The following is a 16,164-nucleotide window of genomic DNA, read 5'->3' on the forward strand; positions in this document are numbered from 1 at the left end:
ATAAACTGGCCGATGGCTCAGGCTTATTACTGGCTAGTTCTCTCTTAATAATTAACCCATTTCTACTCAATTATGCATTGCTACATAGCTGTGGCTTACCCATAATGTTCTGGCATGTTACTCCTTCAGTGGCTACATGGGGTCTCTCTGGAGGCCCCTCTCTGCCTTCTCCTAGTCTGGTAGCCCTGCTTATATTTCCTGCCTGTCTACACCCTGCCTATCCATTGGCTGAAACAGTTTCATTTATCAACCAATCAAAGAAACACATATTCACAGCATACAAAGGGCATCATCTCTTATCAGAGTGTGAAAAGAGGATCATGACAGGATCATTACACATTAAAAGGATCTCTCTGGGGCCAGCAACATGGCTTAGCAAGCAAAAGCACTTGCCACCAAGACTGACCTGACAACCTGAGTTCAATCTGAAGACTGACATGGTTGAAAGAGGTAATTCACTCTAGTCACCCTCTGACCTACAGACACTGTGACATGTATGAACCACAGAGGAAACCTGAACTCCAGCTCCCCAACTATCAGAGACCTAACTATATGGTTTGGACAAGCCACTTCTCTTGTTCACAAAACTATGACATAGATTCTACTATTACCAATGTTTCACAGATCAATAAACAGAGGCACAAACTTCCTAAAAGCCACACAAGACGTGGGGTCATGATAAAGCCCAGGCAGGCTGGCTCCAGCACTCTACCCTGAAAGCACACTCTGGAACCCACTGTGCACACTCACCTATGTAAGGGTACAACACCTGTGCTTCCCACCACATGCTGGGAATCGGGTAACAAGTGCTCAACTGCAGTCCCTATCTGTAAGGGGAGATTCAGACATCAGAGAGCACGCGACTATAAATGCCCTCCATAAAGCAAGAGAGCCATACTGGAAGATTCCAGTGCTACAGAATCACTACAAATAGATAGCTAAATGAAACTGGCTGCTCAGACAAGGCTTCCCAAGACATAAGTGTGGCTAAAACAATGAAAGTCGGCACTTCACTACCTAAAGAGCAGTTGCAAAAGAGCAATACTGCTCTGTAATACTGGCCCCTTGGTCAGAAAGTTTACAATAAAGTCTTCAAATTAACATCAGGACCTCCATGAGTTGAGTTGGCATGGAATCAAAAGCAGCATCCTTGCAGTTAGAATGGGGGGGGGGCAGACACAGGACCGAGGTAGAGTAACAACTTCTGTGTCTTTTTCCTTATCTGGAAATGGGAATCATTTTGATGGCAGGCACTACCAAGATGCCTACTACTACTGTTGCTATTACTCCTTGGCCTATTATGAATCTGCAATGATGAGAAAGAAGTTGGATGGTTAGAAGACAGGCCAAGCAGCAAACTTCAATGCAGCCTAATACTGAAGCAAGAAACAGTAGAACACCTTTTTATTAACTAAAACTACAGAGTTCAAAGTTGCTGATTAGATTAGCATTTCAAAGACTACTTACTAGGGAGTCACATCACATAGAAAATTCAGCTAATGGACAAGACAGAGGATGGCTGTGAAGCTGTGACAACAGCCCAAGGAGGAGAGGATGAAGTCTCAAGTGAAGCCATAGATGCTTTCATAAACTCAAGAACTATTCCAGAGATAAAAAGCAGAAGAGTTGGGTGATTGAGTGAATGTAGAGGGGAACATTTACACTGCCAACAATGAAACACAGGCTGCTGAAATGGTTTAGCAGGTAAAGATGCTTGCTGTCAAGACTACCTGAGTCTGATCCCGAAAGCCCACACGGTGTTAAGGAGAACAGACTCTTATAAGTTGTTTTCTGACCTCTATGTATGTGACACACAAATAAATGTTTTTTTAAAGAGTTCTAACAGCAACAGGTTAGCAGGTAGAGAGAGGTGTTGGTGTAGATAATGAGTTAATTTCAGACACATTAACTTGAGTATGGATTACCCAGAGACCAGCAAGACCCAAAATTATCCTTGTGATACTAGTTCTTTGGAGGCAGAAGTAGGAAGGTCACATGTTTGAGACCAACTTGAACTATATAGCTAAACCACTAGAGGGGGAGGGGGTGACATACCTGCAGCACTGGAGAAATATCTGAGTAAATCTGGAAGACATCAACATATGTGTGACAGATGAAGCCATAGGTGAAAGCACCCGACCAGGGAATGATTATGGCAAGAAAGAGAGTTTAAAGATAGGTTCTCAAGAATGAAGCATGATGTCCTTCTGTATGCTATCAATATATGTTTCTCTTATTGGTTGATGAATAATGCTGACTGGCCAGTAGCCAGGCAGGAAGTATAGGCAGGGCTACCAGACTAGAAGGTTGGGAAGAAAAGAGGCATGTAGCCCCCATGTAGCCACTGACGGGATAATATGCCAGAGCATTACAGGTAAGCCACAGCCTTGTGGAATACATAGTCTAATAGAAATGGGTTAATAATTAAGAGAGAGCTAGCCAATAAGAAGCCTGAACAAACAGTTTATAATTAATATAAACCTCTGTGTGTTTACCTGGGACAAAATGGCCACGGGACCAGGTGGGACAGAAACTCGGTCTACATGAAGCCCTACAAAGAAAACCCAGAAGATAGATTAGAGAAAGACAGAGACAGAAAGACTGAGACAGACTAAGAGGCAGACAGGCAGACTGACACACACACAAACATGCACACACACAGAGACTCACATGTGTACACACACACACACACACACACACACACACACACACACACACATACACACACACACCCTCCACCTGTATTCAAGCAAACTACATATGTTCCCAAATTCTAAGCAGTTCCTCTCTTCAACTGGCTCGGAAATTCCTACTGCTTCTAGTAAGAAAGAAGCTCCCATTGTCATCCTTGTGAGGACATCACAAGGAATCTTCTTTGACTTGCACCACCATCCAATAGGGCCTGGTAAAGATGTGCTGGGAGTGTAAGCCACTTCGGGAGACAAATGGGCAGAGCATCACAATGCTTACAAACAGAGTTACCATTTGAGCAGAGCAGCAGGCTCAACATGCACCCTAGAGAACTGAACATACATGTTCACATACAAGTCTGCACATACATATGCAAAGCAGCATAACAGACAAAGGCAGAAGCAACCAAAAAGTCCAACTGGTGAGCAGATAAACAAGGGTGGTACACACATATGAAGGACTATTGCCTGATGAGAAAGGGGGATAAAGTATGATCTTAGCTGTTTCAATATTTTGCTAGGCAAAATAACCCAGATATGAAAGGTCACAGACTGGAATTCTATTTCTTTTTTTTTTTTCTTTTTAGTTTTACAAGACAGAGTTTCCCCGTGACTTTGGAGGCTGTCCTGGAACTCGATACAGAGACCAGGCTGGCCTCGAACTCGCGGAGATCTGCCTGCCTCTGCCTCCCAGGAATTGGGATTAAAGGAGTGTGCCACCAACGCCCAGCTAGAATTCTATTTCTATAAAAGGCTGAACATAAGCAAAACCATAAAGATGCAAGTAGAACAGTAAATGTCAGGAGTGGTGGGAGGGTGAGAGAGGACACTGACAGGACACAGGACAGGAGACAATCACTATTCTAAACAGATAAAGATGATGGTCAGAAAGCTTTGCAAATATATGAACTGGACCTTGGAAAAGGGTGAATGTTATGGTACAAGACTCATACATATCTCAATAAAGAAGAAAAAGAGTATAAACAAGGAAGGCTAGAATCCATGCTACATCTGTGGTGGTTTTAATGAAAATGTCCCCCATTGGCTCATAGGGATAGCCACTATTAGAAGGTATGGCCTTGTTGGAGGAAGTGTGTCACTGGAGGTAGGCTAAGAGGTTTCAGAAGCTCAAGCCAGACCCATTCTGTTTGTCTATGTTGTTCTCTCTCTTCCTGAGACTCCTTTTCTAGCACCATGTCTGTCTGCATGCTGCCATGTTTCCTGCCTTGACAATATTGGACAACTGAACTGTAAGCCAGCCCCAATTAAAGGTTTTCCTTTTAAGAGTTGCTGCAGTCATAGTGTCTCATCAGATCAATAGAAACCATAACTAAGACAACATCCAAGATTTCTTCTACTCCAGTGACTCCAACCTAAAAGTATCAACAATGTCCTTCCCTGCACTGAACAAGAGTAACAAAAAAAACTTAACCTATAAAACACATTGGTGCCAGCAAACAGGCAAAATCACAAGGCTCTGAGTCTTCTTTCCTGGAGGATGGGAACTGTGAAATACATTAATGTGGAGGGAACACTCTCCAAGTTCTAGACGAGGGAAACTAATCCCAATGCTCAAACCCAGTAGTGCATCTGACTTTCATGGAGAATGTCCATGTGCTGGAGCATCAGCACTCTGGCCTAAGCCAGAGAGAGGTAACAAAATTCCTCTGTCAGCAGCCCTTAGGAGAAACTCCGTTTGAGATAAGCAAGATAACAAGAAGAAACAAGAAAGCCAAAGAGTTACCAGGAAAGCACAAAGGTTGTGCACAGGATCCCACCAAGTAGCTGAGACAAAGTACAGTTTCTCTGGGTCTCAGTGCCTCCCAGTCTCACAAGGTTGCTGTTCCACTATAGAGCCCAAAGCCAATATGCAAATGTTCATATCCTTCTCAGCTCACTTGAAAGAAATTAGCTGCTAGTGTGTTCTCTTGGGATTAAAATTGAAATAAGAGTTGGGCCTTGTATCTCTGACACACTTAGACATATATTCTCAAATGTGCATAAAATTACACAGAATGAACTTCACTCCTTCTTTTCCATGTATCCCAAAGGCATTTTCGATTTATTTATTTACTATGAATACAGGATTCTCCCTCCATGTATGACTATAGGCCAGAAGAGGGCATCAGATCTCATTATAGATGGTTGTGAGCCACCATGAGGTTCCTGGGAATTGAACTCAGGACCTCACAAAGAACAGTCTGTTCTCTTAACCTCTGAGCCATCTCTCCAGCCCATTCCAAAGGCATTTAATCAGAATCTTGTGCATTCTAGATCTTCTCTCTCAAGAACTAATCCATTTCTCATTATTTCAATAACCTAAACAAGCCACCGACTCTCGCCTAAGCTATTACAATTGCTTCCTAACTTGTCCTAAAATCCTTCACGGACTTCCCAAAGTCCTTCATAACCCTGAACCTTGCAGTCTCATTTCCCACTCATCCCTTAATGCTTTCTAATCCATCCATACAGAACTTTGTCCTCACCCAACCCTCAACAGAAACCTCTCTCGAAAAGTATTGCCCTGTCACCTTCTTTACCCTTCTGAGTCTTGTTTGGAACACACCTTTATTAGCAGCATGTGCAAGAGGCAGGTGGATCTCTGTGAGTTCAAGGCCAGCCTAGACTACACAGTGAGTTCCAGACATAGAAAGACCCTATGTATCCTTTTCTCAAAAAGAAGGAAAAGACAGCAGCTAAACTACTGCATAGAGCAGTGGTTCTCAATCCTTTGGGGGTTGAACAACCCTGTCACAGGGGTTTCCTACAACCACCAGACAACATAGCTATTTACATTACAACTCATAACAGTAGCAAAATTACAGTTATAAAGTAGCAATGAAAATAATTTTATGGTTGGGGGCCACCACAACATGATGAACAATATTAAAGGGTCACAGCATTAGAAAGGCTGAGAAGCACTGGCTTAGAGGAAGGGGCTCTGAATTGGAAAGGCAGGGAAGGCACCTATGAAGGCACTAGACTGAGAAAAGGAAGTAACAGTCCCTGGCCCCTGAAAAGAATGCTAGGCATACTGCATATCCAAATGTCAAGATAATGTTACTGTGAAATACTTCAAATTCCAGTAGGACTCAGGCCAAAGAGTGCTTAAGAAAATGTTCCCAAGCAGAGTGGTGGTGGGACACTCCTTTAATCACAGCACTCGGGAGGCAGGGGCAGGCAGATCTCTGTGAGTTCGAGACCAGCCTGGTCTACAGAGCGAGTTCCAGGACAGCCTCCAAAACAATACAGAGAAACCCTGTCTCGAAAAAAGAAAAGAGAGGAGAGGAGAGGAGAGGAGAGGGGAGGGGAAGGGAAGGGAAAGGGAAAGGGAAAGGGAAAGGGAAAGGGAAAGGGAAAGGGAAAGGGAAAGGGAAAGGGAAAGGGAAAGGGAAAGGGAAAGGGAAAGGGAAAGGGAAGAAGCCCCCAGCAAAGACCAAGGGACAGAAGGTACAAGTGAAACAAAGTCTAGCTCATGACTAAGGAACTGGATATACTTATTCAAGTCACTGAGCAAGCTTCAGTTTCTCAAGCACAAATATAACTCAGTATAACTAAAGTAATAATACCCTTTGCCTAGTTTAGGGCACACACTTCTGTCACACCTCACACTCAAGATTTTGCATTTTGGACTTTAGACCAACAATCCAAATTCTTATCATGTGTTTGCTGCCTCTGGTAACAGAAGTTCTATCAATTCAGAATTTTCACAATCTCTGGGGCTCTGACCATTCTTTAGTTCTGTTCATCCCTTAGCTCAGCAACTCCAGTTGAGTTATCAAAGCTTCATTAGTTTGTAAACAAACTGTTTCTCAGATAAACCCAACTGTTCCACACAAGGATCTTAAGCAAATAAATAAGTACAAACAGGCAGAGACTATAAATTAGGGCAGACAAATCTGTATCTAGCCCCACACCGGTAAAGAGCATTCTATCAATATAGTGAAATGCTAATCTCCTAATTAACAACCTAATTAGGTAATTATGGCTTTGCAGAGGGATGCCGAAATGAAATATGACAACATGGTCACCTCTTTATATGGCACCTGTGGGCTTTTTCAGCTGTCATCCTGAAGAGAGCAGTATCAATTTGAGCAGATGACAAAGTGCTGTCATTTTTCATTCTGATAATACACAGAATGTTTAGGACAGAGCAGTTTACAAAGGAAACAACTTGCCTGGTATTCTCCTAATTTAAATATGTTCACACACTTGTTAAATTATGTGTATGTTTTGATACCACATATAGGAAAATTACCATGCCCAGTTAAAAAGCCCACCTAACTGGCCATAATGCTTAATGTGCATGCTGAAATACATAATTGGAAGAGTCTAAGGTGACAATTCATCATGTCATTTTAATATTCATACTTTACTGACACTAGAAAAATTAATAGCTAAACAAAATTTTTTCTTCAATTTTTTTCTGACAAAATAAAAAAGATGGAATTTGCTCTTGTGAAAGTAAATTAAAATGGAGACCACCCTGAGTAGATAAAGTCAATTAGACCACATAGGCAACTTTAACCTTGCCTGATTTTTAACATAAGCAAAACTGACTTGATCTACTTCTTGTAAATGCGTGCTTACATTACAGCAAAACAGAATCTAAGCTCAGCCAGTCAACTACAGCTACATCTAACCTGTAATTCTGTAACTAGGGAGTCCTCAACTGAAAAGATCAGACATGGCAACTGTACAACCACAACCAAATATATTCTTTGCTTTTCTTCACTCTTACTATAAAAATGTCACTCTTGCCTTTCTTAGTAGAGCAGCTGAACCACTTCTGTTTTAGAACCCCTCAACCCCTAAGCCATTAAAAAGATAATGCTGCCAGGCCTAATAACTGGAATTCAATCCCTGGAAGGCCAAAACTGGCTCTAAAGCTGTCCTCTGACATCCACTCAGGTACTATGGCACATGCACCCACACATACATATCACACACAGGAAAATAAACTATGTTGTAAGCCTAGTTGACCTTTTTTTTAACACTGCCCCCTACTACCTCCCATCTTCTATTATATGGGTTCCGTAAATCACTCAGTTCATTAGACTTGGTGGCAAGTGTCCTTACTCACTCAACCATCTTGCCAGTCCCTGGTTGGCCTATGTTTTTATTTTTATTTTTAACACAACTTATTTTCTCTATCAAAGAAGCATTTCATAATACATAAACTTGAAACTCACAAACAACCTTTCTATTAACTGGTCAACTAGAAGCTTTAATTTCATAGAGGTACATACTCCACCTGCAAGCAAGACTAGGCTGTCACAGGCCTAGTCACTATCCCCCTGGGCACTGAACAAGAGATGGCAACATGGGCTCACCAGAACTAATATAAACGCACTTCGTCCATAATTTTTTGAGAGTCTCACTATGTAGCCTGAGTGACTTCTTAGCTACTTATTCTGTTCTTGGCTACAGGCCTCCTGGGCAAAGAACTGCCCCCACCTTGACTGCTGACTTTGAACATGCTGTCCTAACTGGGCTAGCAGGAGATAAACTTAAAGAGACTGCGGAACCTTGCCAAGTCAGAGTAAGACAGTCTTTTAATTTTCCTGCTTCTGAGATGGTCTGTCAGATACTCTAGGCCTTACAAAGTTGGTTACCCTGACGTTACTGTGAGACCTTGGGTGACTGTCCAGGTAGCCTGCTGTTTCTGTCTTTGCTTGCACCTTTAGGAAGCTGCACACTTATACTTCCTGCCTACCCTAGTAATGTTATTTTCCTTCTCAGGTCTTTGATGAGGTTGAAGACTAGACAGTCATAGCTATATCATCTCTTATCTTAGATAGAAAATACTAGGTGCTAGATTTAGACTTTCCAGATTAGGACAGCTATTAGAGTAATCTGTTATATGTCATTACCCTGAAACTGGACATGTAGAATGTGTCTATTGCTCAATGTTGCTCTTACAGGTTGTAGGTCTCAATTTGTGTATGTTTTTACCTTTCCTTCTCCTGGAATATACTTGACATACTTGTATATAGTTCTTGTATCAGGCTTAAACCTTCTTCTTTGGACAGAAAGGGGAATTGTAGTGGCATCTTGCCTTGCCAGTGAACTTGTAGCAGTGGTCACACCCTCTGTGCATGGTTCTTGGTGCAGACATAACCCCTTTAAGGCTGAGGACCTGCCGGTAGGTGCTCTGTTGGGTTGCTCTGTTGGGTTGCGGAGAGCAGAGACTATCTTCTGGAACAGGAAGGCCGTGGTGGCTATTTACTCTTATCTGTGTAAGTCTTTCCCTGATAAACACCTATTTATCATTAATCATTTATCTTGGGTCTGGTGAACATGTAGTCCAAGCAGCTCTCAAATTCATGATCCTCCTGATTCAACTTCCCAAGAAATCAAATTACACGGGTTTAGGCCACCATGCCCAGAGACATGAAACATCCTTGAACATGAACATTTTTCTGCATCTATAATCCTTTAACAGAGATTTCTAAAACTAAAACTACAAGCTTAAATGCATGCATAACTCTATCATAAAGCCTGAAATAAATACTGCTCAAGGTCTTTTCAGAAGTTTTACCAAATGGCCCTCTTGCCACCAACTTTTGCCAGCAATAAACAGTTTCATCAACACTTTAAACTTCATATCATAAAATTATACCTACAATTGCTCACTCACGAATAATGAGAGACAACTTTCTGTAAGTATTAAATGTAAATTAAGGAGAATGGAAAAATCAAGGCAAAAGCTGCTAGTGACAGCCCTAGAAACTGAAGCCCCACCCCTCTAGCTTTGGTTTCTGTACTTGACAAACATCCCTTGTTCTTGTCACTTCTAAGGGGAGTCACCACACAAAACAAGACCACATAAACCTATGTACATTTCTTTCTTTTTTTTTTCTTTGTTTTTTTTTTCAAGACAGTGTTTCTCTGTGTAGCCCCAGCTATCCTAGAACTAGCTCTGTAGACCAGACTGGCCTCAAACTCACAGAGATCCACCTGCCTCTGCCTCCTGAGTGCTGGGATTAAAGGCGTTCACTACCACTCTCAGCTTTCATGTTAAGTTCCTAATGTTACTCAGCAGATCAACTTATTTAACCAACCCAAAAACAGCATACTAAAACTTGTCTCAATAGCAAACAGCAGCCACGTATGCTATGTAATTCACGAAGTACAACCAAAATTATGGTGACTAATCTCAGGATCCAGATGTGAAAAATTTATTCATTAATAACTACCACCTAGTATCCATCCTTAATGTTCTGTATCCCTGTATGCCAGACCCTACATCACTCTAGAAGCACTGCAGTTCATACAAGGTACTAACATAGTCTCTTCTAGTCCTCACAAGGCCCACAGGCTGGCATCCCTAGCCCCACTCTGCAAACTGCCTAGGTCATACAGCCAGTGACTGACAGCTAGTATAAAACCCAAGTGAGTGTGCTTTCAAGGTTGGGCCCCACAATGTTTCCATACTCAAGCTACACCGTTAAGTACCCTGAAAGTCAGCAACTGAAGTTCAAAGTGCTGGAGAGAGGGCTCAGCAGTTCAGAGTACTGGGATTCAGTTCCCAGCACCCACTTGGCAGTTTAAAACTGCATCTAACCACAGTTGCAGGGGATCAAATGCCCTCTTCTAGCCCCCAAGGGAACTAAATCTATGTAATACACAACATAAACATGCAGGTAAAATATGCACATAAAACAAAAAGTTCATCTTTAAAAAGAGCTACAAAACATTCTTTCAAATAATTTCCTACCAATTCCCTGATGAAGCAGCACTTACTTATAGCACAGTACCTTAAAACAAGGTGGGGGGGGGGAATCCCTCCTCGCATTGATAAATACTGTCATTTCTTCATAACACTTATCTGTACTAATAACAGAAGCATATTTATGAAAACATGCTGGAGTGTAGGGTATTATGAACCTAACATCACACATTTAGGGGGGAATCTGACATAACAATTTATTTTACAAGCAATCACAATATTCCCAGTAGTGACTCTAACACTTTTTTGCAAAATTTCAGGTTTGTTTTTTCTTAAGTGGTTTCCTTCCATCCTCTCATTTTCAGTTTTCTAAAACTATATTCTACTTTCAGTTCAAATTTTGTGTTTCCTATCTTAAGTCTACTTCCCTGATACACTTAGACTGCTGCCAAGTAGAGTTAATAAATTCCGAATGACTGCTCAGGATTTGCTTTCTTCATTTTTATATTCCATGTTATTTCTTTATACAATAGAGTATGAATGAAAACAAGAATCCAACAGACCAATATTTCTTCAATTTTCACCTGGTAGAAGAGGGGGATTAAAATAAAAATAAATTAAACTCTTGGGTTGGGAACTCCCTAATCATATTTCTCTTACTCTGCTGGTGACTCTCTGTCCCCTTTCAATCTATATATGACAGTCAACAAAGCACTAAATGCCTGAGGGGAGCACTGGTCACCAAGGTCCCTTGGAGGAAATAACACGGAATACAAGGCAGGGCCTGGACTGCCAGGCAGAAAAGGTCAGCACCTCTCTGTGGGTCTGCCAGGACCCTGCTGTGTAACTTTTTTTTTTTCAAGACAGGGTTTCTCTGTATTGTTTTGGAGGCTGTCGGTCCGCCCAGCCTCGAACTCACAGAGATCCTCCTGCCTCTGCCACCCGAGTGTTGGGATTAAAGGCGTGCCCCACCGCTGCGCGGCTCCTACTGTGTAACTTTAAGCATAACAATTCCTGAAAATACCTCAACAAGACTTGAATTTCACTATTCACCATCCAGGGAGGGAAAAGATCCAAGGCGCTGAAAATGACTTGCCCAAACTTCAAAGATGAAGCTCAGTGAAGCCTATGCCAAAGGTGAGTCCCTCTCAGATTGAGGCACTTTCTACAAAACTGTGCTTTTCTGGCCGCCAATGTTTTCATCTCTAGAAGTTCTGATTGCTCCCCTGTGTAGCCCCACCTGCTTTCTGTAAAGGGCTATGAGGGCAATGGAAACGGTACACAGAAAATTATCAAAGGGACAATACCACTTCACAGTACCACGAAGAAGGCCAAAGGAAGGACCAATCGGAAGACATTTACAGTGCAACAAGCACCAAATCCAAGTATCACAAGGTCCCCTCACCAAAACCTCATTCCTTTGATATGTAGACTAATGACATGAGAAAACCATCTACTGGCCACTCTGCAAATTGGATTGGCAAGAACTAAAATTCTCCTCTCTAGCAATTCCCCAGGCTTCTGTGCTTCCTGATGCACCAACTTCTAAGACAAGGGTTCTGGAAACACAAGGTCAGGGCACATTCAGTGGGAAATGTAACAGACTTCTCTATTATGTGGCAACCTGACATCTGGCTGCAGCCTTAACAGTTAGGCCTAAATATCGTTATAACCTATATCTAAAAGATTTTTGTAAACTCACTGAACTGAAGTTTCCAAAGTCTTCAGTTGAGTCAACAAGCAAAATACACCCACCCTAAAAAAAGAAACAACAACAAACAAACACTCCTGAAACAGATTAGCGGATGGGCCCAGCCCTGAGTGCAGACCACCTCCATTCTGTGCCTAGCCAGTCACATCACACTGGAGCCCTGAACTTTCACACAGCAACAAGTAACATGGTTCAGGACTGAAGACACTGGCAGACAACCTTTAGCTCAAAACATCAATTGTATAAACTCAGTTTACTTTTTGGTTCCTGACAGTGAGGTGTGGGCCCTCACTCATGCTAAGTACTCATTCTACCCCACCCTACCCCACCCACTCCACCCCTACCCCCACCAAGAAGTTATCTGTTCTGTACCCTAGTTCCCTCATCTGTAAAACCAGGGTGATGCTCACACCTTCACACAGGGACAGATGTGAAACAGTTTTAGGGACAATGTCATGTACAGTAAGCACTCATTGGCTACCATTATCAATATTCCTTCCTGTGGACCCCATGGCGCCCTGTGGCAGCATGTACAGAGCATGCCTACTTCATCTGCACCCACTGCTCCCCAACTAGAATGCCAATGACCTCAAAGCGGGGACTTGGCTTTATTCCCAGTGGCATCCCAGGGCCCAACATTTCGCCTGGAACCGGTGAATAACCACACATTATCCAAGTCTATATTAACTGGCAAATTAGACTAGAAACTGAAACTGATCTCAATTGCCTGCGCTCTCACATAGTCTGGCCCTTCCACTCTACCCCTCAAATTCCTGCTAAAAGTAGCAGTGCCAATATCCTAGTGATATGTCTGGAACTTTTTGTAATTTGATTTGAGTAAGATTTCACGGGACACTGACTTCCAATAAATTCTCTAACAGTTGAGAAACATTTGCAATGAATTGGCTTTATTTGGGCTAGAAACTCACTCACCCTCTAAGGCCACGTCCCAGAGATCTTGTAGCTATCATTAGATGCAGGTTGTGAATTCCTATTCAAAATCCTTGGGGCCAGAGTGTTTTCAGATTTTTGAGTCTGGGAGCAGTTTCACAGACTTCACTGGATAAGTATCACTAACTTGAAAGCACCAAATCTGAAATTCTGCTTAGAAAGCTCAGGTTAGGGTGTTGGGGTTCTACAAGGTTTTTTCTTTATCTTGTTTGGTTTTTTGTTGTTTTTTGAGAGAGGGTCTCTCTGTGTAGTATTGGCTGTTCTGGAACTCAGGCTGTAGACCTGAGTTCAGGCTGGCTTCAAACTCACCAAGAACTTACCTGCCTCTGCCACCTGAGTGCTACCACAGCCTGCTGGCAAACCTGTATGTATGTAAATATGTATGCACTGCCTGCATGTATGCCTGCACACTAGAAGAGGGCACCAGATCTCATTATAGATGGTTGTGAGCCACCATGTGGTTGCTGGGAATTAAACCCAAGACTTCTGGAAGAGCTGCCAATGCTCTTAACTATAAACCCATTTTTTTAATTTATTTTTAACCTATGTATATGGGTGTTTGTGTGCATATATGTCTGTATACCACATGCCTACCTGGTGCCCACAGAGGCCAAAACATGGCATCAGATCCCCTGGAACTGGAGTTACAGATGATTGTGAACCTCCATGCAGGTGTTGGGAACTGAACCCAGGAATTCTGGAAGAACTGCCCAAGCTCTTAACCACTATCCAACCCAACATGTCTTTTTTTAATGGGGTTTCACTGATACTCAGGCTAGCCTCAAACCATCTGTGCAAGTTCTCTGCTGCCTCAGAGTACCAGCTGCCAAGGAATTGGTCTGCACCACAAGGCCAGGCCTGGTATAAAGGAGTTTCTGTATTGTCCATTTCAGCATTCTTATGTTTCCTCTCATTCAGTTGTTTCAATACGTACTTGCAGAGTGCCATGGTGAGAAAAAGGTCTCATACCAGCTGTGTAACTATCCTGTATCTTCCTGTCCATAAATTTTAGTTTAATAAATTATACAAGAAAGATGAAAGTTCAATTTACCTTGTATTATGCTCATTCACTTGACCAAATGTCATCTCTCAAAAGCTAACACTATGTACTACTTCACTTCCATTCCAGAGAAAACCTCTTACACCGGCACCTGTCACTGCACTGGAGTGACTAATTTTCCTCACAGTAAGAACTCCCTGAACACAATGACTAAGTCTTATTAAACTGCACTACAGTGCCTGACCTATATCCATGCACAATAAATGCTTCCTACATCAAATGACTGCAAATAACAAGTGTTTATATTTATAGGATTCTAGGTAAGAAACCATCCCCAGGGCTAGAGAAACAGTTCAGCAGTTAGGAGCCAGGACTACTCTTGTGGGGGACCCGAGATGGGTCCCCAGCACCCACAACATGCGGCCCACAAGTAACAGTGCCTCCAACTCTAGGCCAGCTGACCTCACACACACACAAACCCCACAAGGGCACACATTTCAAAGGATAATTCTTAAGGAAAAAAAAAAAGGAAAGAAAGAAATCATTAGGAGCCGGATTGTCCCTAGCTGGCTAAGTGGGACCACCTTCAGATGACCCATGAGAAGCATTATCAATATGTTAGAAACCAAAAGCCAGGAAGCTTCTAGGTGGGCCAGGGTCTTTTTTTTTAAGTACTTGGGAGTAAATCAAAAGTGATTTGAGATCTTACTTATCCGGTGGGAAGGCCTATAATGGAGACTTTTATAAGCTTAGCAGTAAAAAGCCAGCCAGGAGTCACAGACACAGGAGGCTATGCAGGCACTATGCACAGTGGATGTGTGCACCCGGCTGATCGGGAAAGGGGCACCTGGCACGGCCCCACCTCACACCCCAGTTAAGTTTGAGGGGGCCTAAGCTGAAAAAGATGGGGACAATTTTCACTGAACAAGTACTGTCACTGCAGCTTGGGTGGCCCAAAAGCGCGGAAATAATGCGCTTTACTTCTGCTCTGGTGGGTGTGCACAAGAGGGGCCCATCCCGTCCGTTGGTCAAGTGAATGCCGACCTTTTCACTAATGTGTCTGTGTACGTCACTACTCGCGCCTGGGAAGGTTTTGAACTTGGTTGTTTGGGGGGTTTATAACAAACATGATGCTTTGCACGGAGCTGGGGGCAGTGGCAGTTTCAAAGGTTTGCAGTCATTCAAAGGAAGTGTAACAAATTTCGAGGTCCCTGGTCCATCTTATAGTTTCTTATTCGGGTTATACACTTCTTTAAACTACACTCTTCTTCTTCCCCCCCACCCCCGGCTTTACCACTCCCTGCCCCTCCCATAAACAGAAAAGCCCGGAATCCAAGTCCCCAGCAGCACTCCGGAGAGGAAAACGACCCGCAGGACTGTTTCAGGACTGTCCAGGCAATGCTCCGAAAGCTGACTTCACAGAACGGAGCCGGGGCACCGGACCTTGCCGAGTTCGGGACCCGAAACCCTGGAGCCACGGGCGGCGCCCCCCGGCCCCCGCTCCCGCCCCACGCCACCAGGTCCACAGCCTCTCCTCACCTAAGTCCCACACCCGGCTGTCAGGCTCGGGAAGGGCCAGGAAACGGATGCTCCCGGGCCACCCAGCGCGGCCTCAGCTCGGTGCTGAGGGACCGCAGGGCCCCGCGGGCGAGGGGGCGGCGGCGGCGGCCGGGGCAACCTTTACCTGAAGCTGCTTCCCCACTACGGGCCGCCTCTCCCAGGACACGTCCCCGGGGGAGGCCCCGGCTTCCCCACGCCTCCCGGCCCCCGCACCGAACTCCGCGCCCACGAAGTGCTCGGGCACCGGCGCTCCTACCGGCCGGCTCGACTGCCGCGCCCCAAACTCGCCCTCATGACCCCGCCGCCGCCGCCGCCGCCGCCGGCCGGCAACACCAGCCCTGCTACCCCGAGCCGCGCCACGACCCGGAACCGCACCCGGCGTACCGGAAGTCCCCGGTCGGGAAGGGGGCCTCTGGCTGGGGACGTAGTGCGCAAGCCCCAGAGCCAAGAGCGAGCGCCTCCCGGGGGGGCGGGGCGGGGGCGGGGCCTGGCGGAAGGCTGGCGCACGCGCGCTGGCCTCCGACAGGTCTGGAAGCGTTCTCTACATACTAGTCTCTGTATTACTGGGAACAGTCCTCGG

The 16,164-nt window shown here is 44.2% G+C and overlaps 1 protein-coding gene across 8 annotated transcripts in view; it reads right to left on the bottom strand.

The window, feature by feature from the left end:
• Nucleotides 1-15,935, bottom strand: part of Mapkap1 (MAPK associated protein 1) — a 218,349-nt gene extending 202,414 nt beyond the window's left edge. For 4 of the 8 annotated variants that reach the window (XM_040735552.1, XM_040735551.1, XM_040735548.1 and 1 more), the window contains exon 1: nucleotides 15,564-15,715. The gene's annotated coding sequence lies outside the window, so the exon portion shown is untranslated. Of the gene's footprint in view, nucleotides 1-2,495; nucleotides 2,528-15,563; nucleotides 15,731-15,840 lie in introns of those variants that run through there. The other 4 variants (XM_040735547.1, XM_040735550.1, XM_040735549.1 and 1 more) reach the window with 4 other exon arrangements.
• Between the last annotated feature and the right edge of the window lie 229 nt (nucleotides 15,936-16,164).

This window comes from Mesocricetus auratus, unplaced genomic scaffold, assembly GCF_017639785.1.
Source record: "Mesocricetus auratus isolate SY011 unplaced genomic scaffold, BCM_Maur_2.0 Super-Scaffold_100047, whole genome shotgun sequence".
Lineage (NCBI taxonomy): Eukaryota > Metazoa > Chordata > Mammalia > Rodentia > Cricetidae > Mesocricetus > Mesocricetus auratus.